The sequence below is a fragment of the Periplaneta americana genome, chromosome 10 (assembly GCF_040183065.1).
Source record: "Periplaneta americana isolate PAMFEO1 chromosome 10, P.americana_PAMFEO1_priV1, whole genome shotgun sequence".
Taxonomy (NCBI): Eukaryota; Metazoa; Arthropoda; class Insecta; order Blattodea; family Blattidae; genus Periplaneta; species Periplaneta americana.
The window spans coordinates 175,859,268-175,875,837 of NC_091126.1; the positions used below are offsets into that span (position 1 = coordinate 175,859,268).

At 38.7% G+C, this 16,570-nt stretch overlaps 1 protein-coding gene across 3 annotated transcripts in view; it reads right to left on the bottom strand.

Moving 5' to 3' along the window:
• The window catches only part of LOC138708181 (uncharacterized), a 48,207-nt gene extending 44,349 nt beyond the window's left edge, over positions 1-3,858 (bottom strand). Inside the window, exons 1-2 of one of the 3 annotated variants that reach the window (XM_069838455.1) lie at positions 3,649-3,858; positions 1,448-1,576 (exon numbers count right to left, since the gene is read on the bottom strand). The gene's annotated coding sequence lies outside the window, so the exon portion shown is untranslated. Of the gene's footprint in view, positions 1-1,434; positions 1,577-3,648 lie in introns of all 3 variants that reach the window. The other 2 variants (XM_069838453.1, XM_069838454.1) reach the window with 2 other exon arrangements.
• Between the last annotated feature and the right edge of the window lie 12,712 nt (positions 3,859-16,570).

The window sequence follows — 16,570 nt, forward strand, 5'->3', positions numbered from 1 at the left end:
GCATCACCTGTGTGCCAGAATTTTGTCCCGCAGGAGTTCTTTTACTTGCCAGTAAATCTACTAACATGAGCCTGTCGCATTTAAAGCACACTTAAATGCCATCGACCTGGCCCGGGATCGAACTCGCAACCTTGGGCATAGAAAGCCACCACTATACCAACTGCGCCAATAACGCCGATTTTTTTAGAAGAATGCCAAAAAATGAAAATATTAGTACACTGTGAAATGTTACTTAAATGTCAGATGCCTTTATGTACATCTGAAAATTAAACAAGACACAAATTTCAGTCAACTTAAATTAACTGTCTAAGTGTGCAGATTATAAGTTACACATTTATCACGCTTCAATAATATATGTAACAGTACGAGCAGTACAGGTGAGAAACAAAGATCTAGCCTATCAGTATTTTCCAATATCGTTTACTAAAATTTAATATTAAAACAAATCACCACAGCCCAGTCCATCAACAGACTCCCACCAAAGAGACTGTGAGTTTACGTTCTCCCTCCACCCGACAGTTGTGAGGTAAGAACTTTGGTACTACATAATTGTTATATTACAGCTTCTCTATAGTCTGCAGTTTGAAAGTGATTCTAAATGAAGTAAAGACAAAACAAACGCAATATCAATTTCTAAATGTCAAATACATACCACAGTACCAAATTCAAGCAAAGCAACACAAGGACATCTCATTGCGTAATTCAATTACATTACATGCACTGAATACTTCATTCTGTCCTCGCTGCACTTTCTGACGTTTATGAATGCAACTGAGGCTAAATGACAAGAAGGCTCACATGAGCTATCCACTTGAAGTGTATAGAAGTAATGAACCCGTTATTTTGATGCCCTCCCACGCGATCTGATGTTCTGGTCACTGTCAGTCTTATTATCCGCTGTTCAATGCTGCTCCAGCAGACAACCACTAAGAGGTTAACAGCGTCGCATGGGCAGCATGAACAACAGTCTATGTCCTCAATGTCAGAAAATAAGTTAAGTTTTCCCGCGTATGTGACCAATTCCATATCAAAAGTTTCCCCAAATTTTGGACAGCCCATGGACCAATAACACTGTTTTCCACTGGGCTAAGTCTTGGAAACTAACAGAATACAAATGAAAAGAAAAAACGCTACAAAGAACTATTAAAAATTAGCAGACACGTTAATGAAAAATCTAGCATATCTAAATACCAGGAATTCTGAGAATCGCAACTGTAATTCAACATGGCTGTAGAAATAAACTCCCACACTGCAATTTTAAGTAAGAGAAATTCCCTAAAAACTTCTACATCCACGAAGCTTCAACTTAAAAGTGATTGTCGAGTGTTCAATGACCTAATATTTAACAAAAAGAAAACTTAAGTGTTGACTCCAAACGAAACACTTTATTTTAGAAGAAATGAAAATAAGATTAACTAAACTATAAACATGTACCTATTCTCATTACTTGATTGTGCAGTCAAGCCAGGATTGTTGAGCAAATGACTTGACAACCTGCAGGTCTACGTTGATTTTCCCATCTTCTGGACCCTAACAATCCAGCCTCTGAGATGTAGAAGCAAGTCATGGAACAGTGCTGTAACAGAGAACACCACGTCACTCATGTGGGCAATGTGAGCAAGAGCTCAGTGTCTACTGAATTACTTCCTCCACCCACTTTCTGAAATGTCAAATGTACAACTATTATAAAATCTGCAGTGAGGGAAGCTGAGGTAAGAATGTTTTCTGTAAACAATCTGCTTTTCCCTGCCATTCTCACTGCAACATTCTTGTTAATCTAATCATATCTTTTCATCAACTCTGAAGACGGGAATGAAAGTAAAGAGAAATTAATAGTATCATCATCAATCATTTTGCAGGTATCATCTGTTGTATATAAAAAATGTGAGGACGAATTAGTTACGCTTTGAATTACCGAGAGTTGACCAAGTAAACAAACACAATTTTAAGAAATGAAAGCAACTACTACCAATTCAAATTTAGTTTTCAGTTTCTGCTATTTATAAAAACAGAAAGAACTCCACACTTGTTCTGAAAATGTGTGCCTCACTACTGCCCCAAACAGTTCCAAATTTCAGAAGGGAGAAAGTAGTATCCGTTAGAAGTCCGCTTTATTTCGTGCACATATATTCCCATCGTCATATTTAAATTAGCAACAAACAAAACACTTTAGGCTGTTAGACACTGTGCTGATGTATAACAGATTTCAACGAAGGCTAATTGAGTTGTGAATTGAACTATAAAGGTGATCCGAAACCTACCACAGCAATTAACTTGTTTCACCTTGCGAGATAAAGCTTGGAGTTACTTAGGTCTAATGTAAAAGCACATGACATGCGACTTTCGTCGATGTCATCAAGTCATCATATGCGTGGTAAAATGGCACTCATGCAGCAGGTTTTCTCCAAATATTTTTGCCTGCCATAATTTCACTACTGATTCACTGTCAGGCCTTCAATCGTTAACTAAAGAACTACTGATCATTGTTATGTCAATAACTTATATGAATCCACTTCGAATTATCACTACACAATATAAATTTATCTCTACAAGCTATTACACAAGACTCTAATCAACAACTTGCGTCCTAAACAAACACATAAATATTCTTATTTTTAAACGTACGCTTTTCTCTATTAAAACGATTTATTGCCTAAACTACAGAAAAATACCAATCAATTGGAAGCAGTAAACTTTATGCAACTGATCGTGACCAGATACGACATGCCCCAAGTGTAATCAATCCACTTCTATTTCAGAATTAACTGAGCAATTTCGAACATATTTGAAACACATAGCAATCGCTTAACATTTAATCCTTAATCACTAATGTTCACCGTAATATTTACTATTATACGTGACCTACAGTAAGCGCTGTAGAAACCACACAATAACTTATTAACACTTGATACACCAATATCAGTAACATCATCGTCATGAAAGTACATTTGCAGTATGTTCTGCTTCATTCATAAATATCAACACTAAGTTTCAACTTACGACTGAAAGTAATGAATAATTCATAAACCTGACATTACAAACGAAACATGCTTTAAAAAAAAGGCCATGCAAACTTAAAATAACACTTCTGTGGCTGATTGCTGATTTGTGGGCAAAGTGCTCTTATTACACAAAATGTATTAACCTTAAATACTATCCAATCACATCGCAATAACTTATACACACTTTCATAATAAGTATATTTGCTATTACTCACATATGAATTGCATATTTACATTAAAAAACAATGGAAACTATTACTATACTATTTTTATTTTGTAGTACCTAATACTAGCAACTGAACTTACAAACATGCATTTAAACATATTTAAGGTAATATTTTAACACGCCAACAAATAATAACTGCATGTTTAATATAATGTCTTTGCTTTCTAAAATGACAATTGCTGTAATACATACTTTCAGATTGATCTCATACAAAATGCAAACGATTGATAACTCATGTCAAAAACAGAATACAGAATTAACAGACGTATTCCGAACATTCTAAACAAAGTATAGCCAATGAATTTGTTTATAAACTTAATGAACTATTGTTTCATGTAGAAGGATTAAGGTATACTACTTAAAAAAAGACAAAAATATTCCATTGTAAACAAAATGAAGTTATTTGTAAGCATACACTACCATTTCTCCAGCGCTCACGTGTCTATTTCCAATTTCGTAGCATTCCCATAATTACAGAAGTTGTATCAAGGATCATAAAATACAACCACAACAATAGTAAACGAAATTACCATGTAATAATCATTTCTCGACCGTCACTCCTTATCTTGCTTTATAGTCAGCCATTTCCTTCAGGCAAACATTGGGTGTGTTCATTGTATTGATAGGTCATGAGAATTGGTTTTGGAATTAATTCATCATTTAGACTGCCAGAAAATATGCAACACATTCTATGTGTCAAACCGTTTCAAATTTATCTCTAGCTATTTTCATTAAAGAAAAATAGAAGAGGAATGCTTTTAATATATTCATACCATAACAACAATAGTTCAACAAAGCTCCGATGGTGTTTATAAAATTATCATTGCTGTTGTCATATGTTGCAATTTTACAAATGAAATAAAATGCTATTTACAATAAAATATTATGGTAAAGTAATTGTATTAATAATATTTATTTTCATCATAGAATTATAACGTTAAAATGTATACATTCAACATTTACTCCTTGAATAACTATGGTTCTTCCTAAACAAATGCATCCACAGGTATTTTCAAGGTTCGTTGGAAAGATGACTTGAACTGAAGACACCTACAGTGAAATAAAACGCACATGACTGTGTGATCAAAAGTTTTAAGGCGGGTCTAAAAAGTTGAACCGTGTAGCTGCACCTTTAGTTGTGCATGACTTTTTCCACTAAACATGAGAGCGCAGACCTACATATATTGTAGGTCTAGATGAGAACTACCCACATAAACTTACCAAAGACGTTGTAGTTATATATCTAGACACACAATTGGCGCTGGTGTCGTCTACAAATTTGAAACCTCTTGCACAGGTTTGCGCGACGCCATGTTTGGAGAGCACGAATGATTGTTTCCATAAAGCATTCGGAGTTTAGAAAATACCATTGAGTGTATAGGCGTTTTCTTAGTGGATTTCCTCCTTCACTGTAATACAAGGGTTTGATAAAAAGTTATGGCAACACTGCTGTCACGTGACGATGGTGCGTTCGAGAGCTGCCAGCTGTGTGGACATGAGCAAGGACTGTTAAATGAGTTAGTGCAGCCAGCGGCGACAGTACTCTGTCAATCTACTGCAGTGTGTAGAACGTTGACTTTCATAGGGATAGTACGAGCGCCCAGTGGCGGCTCGTGGGTATTGAATTCAGGGGGGGCTGCATACAAAAAAAAAAAAAAACAATGCAACTTACATTATCTAAAGATTAGTTCCATGCGACTTGTCTTGTAGATTGCAAACTTTAGAATCATCTTCTTATTAAAATCCGATATGTCGTTTAACATAGTCTTTACATGGGAAACATAGCTAATGAGGCCATCGTATTTCTGAGATAGGAGTTTACTCTCTTCAAACACGAAAAGCAACGTTCTGGTTCGGAAGCTGTCATTGGTATGGTGATAGCTATGCGTAGTCGTGCCACAACTTCTGAAAATGAGGCCTGCAAGTTCTCAGATAGAAGAAACTGCAAGAGTTTGACTGCGTCACTGATATTTCTGAATTCTTGTCTCTGATACAAAACAGTGAGTTCCGTTTTTAGTTTGTCTTTATCGAACATTGGAAAAAGCTTCACACATACCTTCAGGTCATTTCCAGGAAATGAGCTTTTATAGCATTCAAATTTTTCTTGACACAGAAGAGAAGATAATATCAGATGACCTATGAACTGGAATCGGGTGTTAGCTTGTGTGATAATGAGGTCACACAATTCCTTGGCTGCCGCAACCCTTGTCTGAATCCCTTCGATCTTACGACGCTGTTTAGGGTTTTCATTTTCACAGATCTCGCTGGTCAACTGTGCACTGTTCCGTATTGTCTGTATGACATTAACAAAGCTTGATATGCAGAGTCGGCCTCGGTAGCATAGTCGGTTGCGAGTTCGATTCCGGCCCAGGTCGATGGCATTTAAGTGTGTTTAAATGAGACGGACTCATGTCAGTAGATTTACTGGCATTTAAAAGAATCCTGCGGGACAAAATTCTGGCACACGGGCGACGCTGATATAACCCCTGCTGTTGCGAGTGTCGTTAAATAAACCATAACTTAATTTTTATATGCAGATTTGAACCTTAGAAATATCCAACTGGCGATGTTGTAGTTGGTTGTATAATATATCTACATGATACATCAATAAATGAAAAAAACTGAGCCAGAAATTAAATCCAGGATCTTCAAGAGTACGCACCAGGGCGCTTGCCTCATTTATTGTGTTGTTAGATGTTTCAGATTTCATTATGGTTTGAAAACATTCTAGCAATGGCTCCTTCTTCTCATGAACAACATTTACTGTTCTTATTTCAAAACTCCATCTTGTTACCCCAGCTGATGGAATTGTCTTTGAAACACTTTAATCTAATACAGACTGTGTGGAGGTCGAGAGAAGAAAGCAGGGATACTGGATAAATTAGCAAAAATGTACGCGAGCTTTGTAGGCTATTTTGTTTAGCGCCTCTTTCCATTATGAGATTCAACTGATGGGCACTTAATTTCACATTTCTCCTGAATTGTTAAGGAACTGAACTGAATAGACTGTAAATATTGTACAGAATTAAACATTGTTGCACTTGTTGTACTCACAACATTAAAGAACATTTATTTAAAACTGCGCGCTACTGACAAACTGCTGCAAATTTTGCAGCACCTGGAAACTCTCGATTCACGGAGAGGGGCATCAGGGGGAGGGGTAAAACTACGCGCAAAGCATCCGAGACGAGACTGGCAGCTCCAGGGGAGGAAATGGCTTCACAAATCCGTCCTTGTCTCTGGTTTCGCTCTGGCAGCACCAGGGGAGGAAGTGACTTCACTAACGATTGCGTGCATGTCAATGAGAGCGAAATTTTTAAAAAAATTCGAGCCGCTAAATGAGAATGTATAATAAATGTATTTCACAACATAAAACGAGACAAGAGCCACAAATGTCTGGTCGTGCTGCAGCTCCGCAGCCCCCCTTCGAAAGCCGCCCCTGCGAGAGCCCTAAGACCATTTTTACAAAACTAGAGCAACGTTCCTCGATCAAAATTGAAATGACACGAGGTCGTAGTGCACAAGAATGTTTTCAGAGACTGCGTGAAGCATGTGGCGATGCAGCGTTGCCATATCACACAGTGGCACGATGGGTTAAAGCGTTCCGGGAAGGCCTTGTTGGACCGGTACGAATCGTCGCTATGGACGAAACCGGGACTTGTTCGTATGAACCAAACTTGAAATGCCAATCAAATGAATGGAAGCATCCCGGTTCTCGTCGTCCAAAGAAAGTGCACCCTACACAAAGTTCTGTGAAGGAGATGTTCATTGTGGCGTATGACATTAATGGGGTAATACTGCACCACGCTGTACCTCCAAGGCAGACGGTAAACGCGGACTACTACTGTAGGTTCGTGCAGCACCACCTTCGTCCAGCGCTCAGTAGAAAACGACGATACTTGGTGGTACAGAACCCCATCATTCTTCATGACAATGCATGGAGTCACACCACTGCCGCTGTCAAGGACCTCTTGCGCCGCTGGCAATGGGAGATTCTGGAACATCCACCGTACTCACCCGATATGAGTCCATGCGATTACGATCTCTTCACCAAAGTGAAAGAACCACTGTGAGGGACCCGGTGCAATACCAGAGATTAACTTATATGTGCTATAGAGCGGTCAATACGGAACATCAACAAAGATGGACGCCCTGAAGGTGTACGCCGCCTTCCAAACTTTTGGAAAAAGATGATAAATAAAGGGGGAGACTATATTGAAAGCACGTAAATGTTGTACCCCTGTGAATAAAACCATGTCAGAAATATCGAACTGTTGCAATTACTTTTTATCCAACCTTTGCATAACTAAAGTTATTTACGTATTTTCTAACGTATAATATAAAATAACAGAAGTAAATCTAAATATTGTAACTAAGCATTGTTTTAAATATAAACGCCTCATATATCTCATAAATAGACTTATTAGTTTATTTCTATTTTCTATGACCGAACACATGGGATATTTTTACTTATATTATTTTATATATGTTAGAAAATACGTAAATTATTTATTTAAATTATATTACAAAGAGAGGGATGTCCGCTAATAATGTCTATATACCCAATGATATTTTCCAGAAATCATTCTCAATGACACAGAGTAGCCCAGATGCAAAACCAGCTAACTGTCAAAAAAATGAAAAATGAGATAATGGTAACCATGGTTTCAGTTCGTCATTAGCTACGTAATAAGCCATACACTCGGTTACAAATCCAACTCTAAACCCTTTAAATCTAGTAAATAAAATTGCATACGGTTGCAAAACCTGCTAAGTGTGGAGAGCGTAAGGATGCAATACCTGCTAACTGCACAATGACATGTTTACTTTTGCAAAACCTGCTAAATGTCACTGAAACAACATGGCCATATTGAGAGTTACGGATGCAAAAGCTGCTATTTCGATCTCCATAAGGATTACATTGAGCATACTAAAATAACGAATAAGATATTATTAGACGCTGATAATAAAGCTGCTTTTGCTCCTATAGTCAAATTGACTATACTGCTGCATTTAAGAAATCAGCTGAGAGTTTCTGCCCGCGCTCTATCGGGGACTTCTAACCTTTTATGTTATGTGTGTTGAAGTCTTGAAGTGGTTACTGTGATTATCTTGCAGTTTTTTCGACTTTTGCTGAAATGAGCACAGTCCAATAGATACAGTCACGCAACTCATACGTGTAAAATATGCCAACATTTGACAGCTGGCGCGACAGTAGCCCTCTAGCGGCAGGCAAGTTAAAAGTGTGCACACGACCTATGACAACACATCAGAAAACGGGTTTTGCGTAATTTATTTTATATGTTTATGCTATACAATGAGTGTATATGGTTCTTATTAATTCTACTTTAGAACCCTGAAAGAATTTCACACGCAGTTAATCAACAAGTTGCAGAATCTGGGAATAAACGTAATTCTTTCTGCTCCTTACAACTGAATCATGGCCCTGATCACGTATCATGGTTTGAAATAATATAATTGTTCGTGTGTGGTCGGTTAATTAAATTCATTCCTAAATATATTTATGAATCATTGGAACTTTGTATTTCCTGTGAGAAGAGTAAAAATTAGTAGCTTCAAAATTGTAGGGCATATCTCGTAGGGTACATCGCGTGGTGAACTCCTCTCCCTATTTCCTGAGAAATTAACGATTTTGCATACCGCAAATTGGGGTAAACTCGGCCGCTGAGGTAAACTTGAAAATAAAGAAAAGGGAAAATTTAAACATTAATATGAAGTTCATTATTTTTCCATTTCCTAAGAACCGGTATTTCCTTTATTATTTCGAGTCACAAATAGTGCTGATGTTATGGTTTAAATTTTCATGGCAAGTTTACCGCATTTTACATTACATTTACAGTTTTCACACATAATGCCTAATTTTAATTTATCCTACCTATATAATACGTAATTTACATGCAATTACTGTTAATATGACGTAGGTGAGAACAAATAAATGAACACAATTTTGTTGAAAAAATTGTAACTTCAATTAACTCGGAAAATGTAGGCCTAATTTTATTTTCAGAGCAGAAGTGGTGTAAGTTAAAAATGGGTAATGAGGGATTAAAGTAAATATTCTGTAAAATACAGCGCAAAGTGGCAGTTAATATTGAATGTATTTAAACTATAAATAGTCAGTGAATAGCACGAAGGATATATTAATTGCTACTTTGCGCTGTATTTTACAGAATATTTACTTTAAACCTCATTACCTGATTTTGACTTACACCACTTCTGCACTGAACGGCTCAAATAATCACTGGGAATGTAAAATCGACACCAATAACAGTCATGCAAATTATTACAGAAAAGATTGCTTTTTATATTAAATTTTAAAAGGCTCTTTTATTTCTTGAGAACTTAACACGTCTGCCACATGAATCTACACCAAACACATCAGAAATTTATCGACACAGTCTGGATTTATTCAAGAAGTGAATATTTTGCAAAAGGATTACAATACTCCATGAATTCTTGCAAAATTAACACCATGATACCTACTTGAATGCTATATAACATTCTTGAAAAATATAAAGAAAAAAACACGAATACAAAAATTATGGAATTACTTGCATTAAAAACTGTAGATATATTATCCAAAATCGGAATGGTTACACACTTACACATATGATCTCTGCAAAAAAAATAATATACTGTAACAGGTATTTACTTTGTTTTTATTTAAACTGTTCTTCCTGACATACAAATAGGTAACTGATAAGTAATAAATGTTTTATAGAACACAATACGTAGGCTACCTACAACGTGGATTATTGGTTATGACTGGGTTATGATTTTCTCTTAGTCTTTAAGGGAATCTGAAGAACGACAAATTCGGAGATTTAAACTTGTAGTTACTGCAATTTTCGTCATTGCACACATTGCCTTTATTCCGAAGCATGATTAAAACGTTATTATAACATCTCGCATCCCTTTAAAGCACGTGCTGGGTGTATCAACCGTTGCTTACGTGTAATCTCGTAAGCAACGGTATCAACCCTATGACCAGTGCCTTGCCTGCCGCTTGGGCGCTAGTGTCGCGAATGTTGGCAAAAAAAGTGTTGAAGTTGCGCGACTGTATATATTAGACTGTGGAAATGAGTGTGGATGGATATGGTGTATCCTGTTTCAATAACTCTGTTAGTGTTGAGGGAGATGATACAGATGATGAAGAGAATGGTACCAGTGAAAAGGCGAATCCAAAAGTTTAAACAAAAAAGGTAAACTTTCCAAAAGGACTACATTCCAATGGGTGTCATCCTTAAAGAAGCAAACATCAGGGACATTGAAAGACTTCTGGAATTGCACTTCGGGTAGGACTGGCTTCGGAATGCAAACCTGACCTTCTATACCGAAATATTCAACCAACAGCAAGACCTTGCTGTTGCAGACCTGAGTGAAGATGAGGGTGAACATACGGATGTAGTGGACTTCGAACTCATGGATGAGGAAGAACCGAACATTTTGTAAAGTATTATATTATATTGATATTTGTAGAAATTGCAACACCAAGAAGGGTACATGTGACTGAAATGAAATTGATATCACAGTTTAGGTACATGACAATACACAAATGATTAGAATTACAGAACTGTACCTGATCTGAGGCCGTGAGATTTCAGTATGGAGTGAAGCCTCCATGCGCTGCAATCAGAGCTTCTGAGCGTCTTGGATATGTTCCTGGGGAATCTCCCTCCACGCAGTTTGTATGCGATTCCACAAAGCGTCAAGAGTGGGTGCTGGAGGACCATGACGAACAAGTTGCCGACCAACCATATCCCAGACATGTTCGATGGGCGAAATGTCTGGCGAACGTGCAGGTCAAGAAAGCAGTGATACCCGTCGTTCTTCGAAGAAGACTTGCACAATCCTCGCCACATGTGATCGGACATTCTCCTGCTGAAATATGGCATGTGGAGTTGCCTGAGGGAGGGGCAGTACCTCGGACTCTAAGACCTCTCTAATGTAGCAGTTGAAGTTCAGATTGTCCTGAATACGTAGGAAGCGAGATCGCATATTGTATCACACTAGGAATTTGTCCGCAATGCCGCTCAACAATACAGGCTCTCAGACTGCTTTCACCACGGTAGCGCTTAACACGTATGTGACCATCACTGTAGGACAAGTTGAAGCGAGACTCGTATGAACACACTACATTTGGTACTCTGTTTTACACATCTCCCGAGTTTGGGGTCGTTCGGGCCATTCTTTCTGGGTGTTGCACTTTTCACAAACAGTAGTACATAAGTAAACCTTCAAACTATAACATTAGTATTCTATTCTCCTTTTTTACTTTTTTATAGTAAAATATTTGTGTGTTTAATCATATCTATGTATGTAACGAAAAGAAGAATGTTCTCTTCTACCGTCAGATTGTTTCCAAGTTAGTCTTGTCGGATAAACTGTTAACATTGATCAAATACCAGGTTTTGCAAACTAATGTATCGTTAATATGACTACCTATAGAGTTGCAAATCCTGCTAACTGCTCTGTTCGGCTGCAAAACCTGCTATTTGCAAATTAATATACAATATAACTAATTACCTATTAATCATATATTTCTGAGCTGTAGGAAGACAGACTAAATATTTTTTCCCCATTATTTAAACTAGAAATCATGCCTCTAGCATCTATGGATAAGTTTTTACACAATTTTCCTCATTTGCCAAAATTCGTCTAACTTGCAAATAGCTGGTTTTGCAAATTGGCTACTCCAATATTGTCAAAATGTGATTGTATTCATTGCTGGCTTAGTTGTTAAAATCGTTAAGAAAAATATGGTGTAATAAACTTAAAGACTCAATTTATGGCACGTAGCCTACCAGCAGTAAACAAAATCTCTTTTATTTTTTTTAACGAAAGAATAATGGGAGTCTTGTCATACCATCATCTGAGATTATAGAAATATGCCGCTTAAGTGAAAGAGGGATTATACAGATGTTGACAGTTCAATGGCATATTACCACCCACTCTTACATCGTGTGAAAACAATGTGCTCTAGAAGTAGAACACTTGTACAGTCTTTCTATACTTATAGGAACATATTTTAGAAAATGGATCCCAGATTCCTCCGAAAATCATATTTTAAACTTGTTAAACTGAACATAAAAGTACATAAAGATCTACCGATGTAGCTCAGTGGGCTAAGGACTGTCGGTCCGGAGTCGCGCTCGGTCACGGGTTCGATTCACACTGATTTCCTTGTCGTGTTTTTTCTTATATCCCCAACCATAAGGTGAATGTCGGGTAATCTATGGCGGATCCTTGGCCTCGTCTCGCCAAATATAATCTCGTTATCATCAATACCATCGATGCTAAATAATCTAGCAGTTGATACAGCGTCATTAAATAACCAAATGAAAGAAAGTACTAAATAAAGAGCAGATGTTAGCACACAGTTTAAGGTTACGGTACCAGTACAACACGATTTTACATAAAAATGTTGTAAGACAATATTTAACGGAGTCAATAATAATAATAATAATAATAATAATAATAATAATAATAATAATAAAGAATCAATAGGCAAGATGTTCTGTACACTAGGCCTTTTTCTATTATATGACTAATTGACTAATTCATGCATGTGACGTTTATGTCATACTACAGCGTACAGCTGTGATAAGCTATTGCACGGTAGGCCTATTTATATTTCTAACTAAAACATTAGGTACGTGTTTCTATTTTACAGGTTTAGGCCTATATTATGTGATATGGAAGCGAATAAATAATAATTCGCTGGCTCAATATTACAAGGTTCTATGTCTATATCAGAAATAGGCCTATTACTCCATACACCCTTGTAACATTTAGTAAGCGAATTGTTCATTTCTCGTCCATATCAAAGCAAACGTGTTTATAGACCTAATGTAACGTCTTACACAGGCAGTGTTTTGTTAATAATAGTTAATACTAATATTTTTTTTTTCATTTGAACTATTACTACAATATGCATTTGTATTTCTGTTCGGTCTATATGTTGTCAAATAACTATACAACATCTTTAGTTACGGTATCAAATTGTAACAGTTTTCTTTCGTTTCATGTCAAACTAACGGTAACTAAGCTTGATTATTTCTTTAAAGTGGTCGCTTTATATGTTAATAAGATTTTTTTTTCATTTATCCCTTCAGATTGATTTATAAGAGACACCAAACATATTGTAACTTTTAATACAAGACAAGAATGTAACTTTTATTCAAAACAACAATAATTACTTTCTATAATTGAATGTGAACACTTCCCTCAACAAAGGGATTTCCACTCCACACAGTAACACAGTATTCGTTATTGCACTCCACAGACAACAATGACAATTTACTTGGATTATTGACAACAACAATGAACAGTTAATCTTAACTAATGTTCTCAAAGCACTATTTACAACACAACTGTCAGTTCTCAGTTCACAGTTCGTTTGCCTTGGCTAGTTCTTCTAGCTCAGTCACTCGAGTTCACAGTATCTCGAGCCCCAGACCTTTAGAGACAGTCCACTGAACTTCGAACTCAGGTCCCCCAACTGCGGTCCACTGCACTCAAACTCAGGACTTCGGACGCTCACACAGCTGCGGACACACTCAAGTCGAACTCCGGTCTCGAAGCTGGCTTCACTGCTACACAAGACTGGCTGGCTTGCTGTCCAACGACTACAACAACTGCTGCAGCTCACTTGCGTCTATTCTTTTATAACTAAACCATAGTTTCTGGAGAGTACGATTTCGCGATCAATCGACAGATGCCTAGAAGATGGCACCTCTCGAATTCTCTGGATTTCTCCCCTCAGTCGCAGGCGCATTATTTCCCCTTTCTGCCGCGGTAGCTGTCTCTCCTCTCCTCTCTACGCCACAGCACATGCCCCAGGAAGCAGATGCGCGCGCAACTTCATTTGCCGCCGACCTTGCCCTCCTTCTGCCGGTCGTGAGATCGTATCCCGGCGGTCACAATATATTAAACATTCAACATTGTATAGTGCAGCCGTCTGCTAGCCGCTGCTTCTCCCAAAGCATGGCAGCGGACGCAAGCTTCAATTTTTCCCTAGTCTAAACTTATGCGCAGCCTCGGCTGTAGGAGCTCGGTCTCAGCTCGTAGTCTGCGGCCATCCATTCCCTTGTGATCATCGCGTCTGTGGTGTAGAAGTCGCTCCAGATTTGCATTCTTTTTCCTTCTAGTTCTGTCATTGTTTCTTCGTATGCCTGTGTGGATGGTAGCTGCATCTACAGTCGCAGATCCTCTAAGTAGAATGGCTCCCTTGCCAACTCATATGTCGGTTCAGACGGTGCGTGTTTGCGTGATGGATTCCAGGGTGGCTGCGCGGATGGGTAGCCTGCGTGCTCGCTGGCTGGCTCCCGTGTTGCCTACGGTGATGGTAGTTGTTCACACGGAGCTGGCTCTTTTCACAGTTCAAATTGGAAAATCATCTGCTGCTTCATCTGTTGCCAACACTCATGGTCAGAAAGAAACTAAACCGTGAGTGGAAAACAACTAAAATCCTACATTAACAGTAGTAAATGTCGTAATAATGTAATTAAGCCATAAGTGCAAAACAGCCAAAGTCCGATATTTAATTGTTGTTTCTTAGAAAGTAAAGAATATAGAAAAAACAGGTTTAGTTGGAAAACAACGAACATGGCGACATGGTTTCAGTGGTGAAATTATATGATCATCTTTGGTTTCCAGCCTGCAAACCATCACGAAAAATAGCAAGGAACCTACCCTCGAAATCCAGCAAGCTAGCCATCCACGGAGCCACCAGAGCGCATTACTTCCGGCGAGTGACCACGCAGGCTACCCATCCGCGCAGCCACCTTGGAATCCATCACAGAAACACGCACCGTCTGAACCGATATATATATATATATATATATATATATATATATATATATATATATATATATATACTAGCGTCCAAAAGTTAAGCATAATTCGTAAAACAGAGAAATGAATGAGAAAATGGTGAGCAATCGCTATAAAACTTTATCACAGTGTGTGCCGCATCGTACTTGTGCATAGGGAGGGGGTGCCCCAAACTCGCCTCCCCTCTGAATAAACACGTGTTTAGAAGGTAAGCAAACAGACCCAGTGCGACTCATTAGTTCTTGTTCTCTCACTGTGAACAGAGGGTAGTTTCTTATCACAGCGTATACAGGACAGTACCAACATGCCACAGAGATGCCAACTGGACCCTGTTTTGAAGGGTAGAATAAATGGACGTCTGGAAGCAGGTCAGACACAGGCCGAAGTTTCTCGAACCCTGAATGTGGCACAAAGTGTCATTTCCAGGCTTTGGCGACGGTTCGAAGACACAGAAGATGTTCGTCGTATGCCTGTACAAGGTCGCCCACGGGTCACAACGCCGCAAGAGGACCCTAACAGCACGACGTAATCAGACGATGCCTACAAGGCAACTGTCTTCTGAGCTTGCAGGCGTTCGAGTTTACAGGCACACTGTATACCGGAGGCTCAGGGCAGGCAGTTGTCTATGCCAGACGACCAGCAGTGTGTGTCCAGCTCACTCGAGTAACCATAAGGAACCGTTTGCAGTGGAGTCGACAACATCAACATTGGACCTTGAATGAATAGAGGAACGTACTTTTTACAGACGAGTCCAGATTCAGTTTGACCAATGATTCCCGTCGCACACTAATCTGGAGAGAACGTGGAACCCGGTTTCATCCCACAAACATCGTAGAAAAACGCCCATTTTGTGGTGGTGGCGTACTGGTGTGAGCAGGCATAATGTTCAATGGATGTACAAATCTGCACATCTTCACAGCTGGTACTGTGAATGCCCAGAGATAGAGAGACGAGGAATTGGAACGACCTGTGCGACTTTTCTGAGGTGCAATTGGTCCACACTTCATCTTTATGGACGACAATGCATGTCAGCATAGAGCCAACTTAATGGACGAGTATCTTGAGGGGGAAGATATCCAGCGCATGGACTAGCCAGCGAAGTCCGCGGATCTGAACTCTATAAAGCATGACTGAGATGCATTAGGAAGACGAGTTGCAACCCACCAGCCTCCACTAAGGACACTTCCAGCCCTCCGCAATGCTCTTCGTCTGGAATGGGAACAACTGCCTCCAGAGCTCTTGAACCACCTGATAAAGGGCATGCCACGGCGCTGCGACGCCTGTGTAGCCATGAGGGGTAGCCACACCCCATATTAACCGCTCAGCACCATCATTGTTGTGGAAATGATAGTCAGATTTTGTACCGTAATTGTGTAAAATGTGTGCCTAGGTCACAATAAAACAAAATTTGTTGATATCTGTTACTCTGTTACATACCAGATCCTGTATGATTCATTTGTACAAGTTTGGTGCCATTTTGATAGGC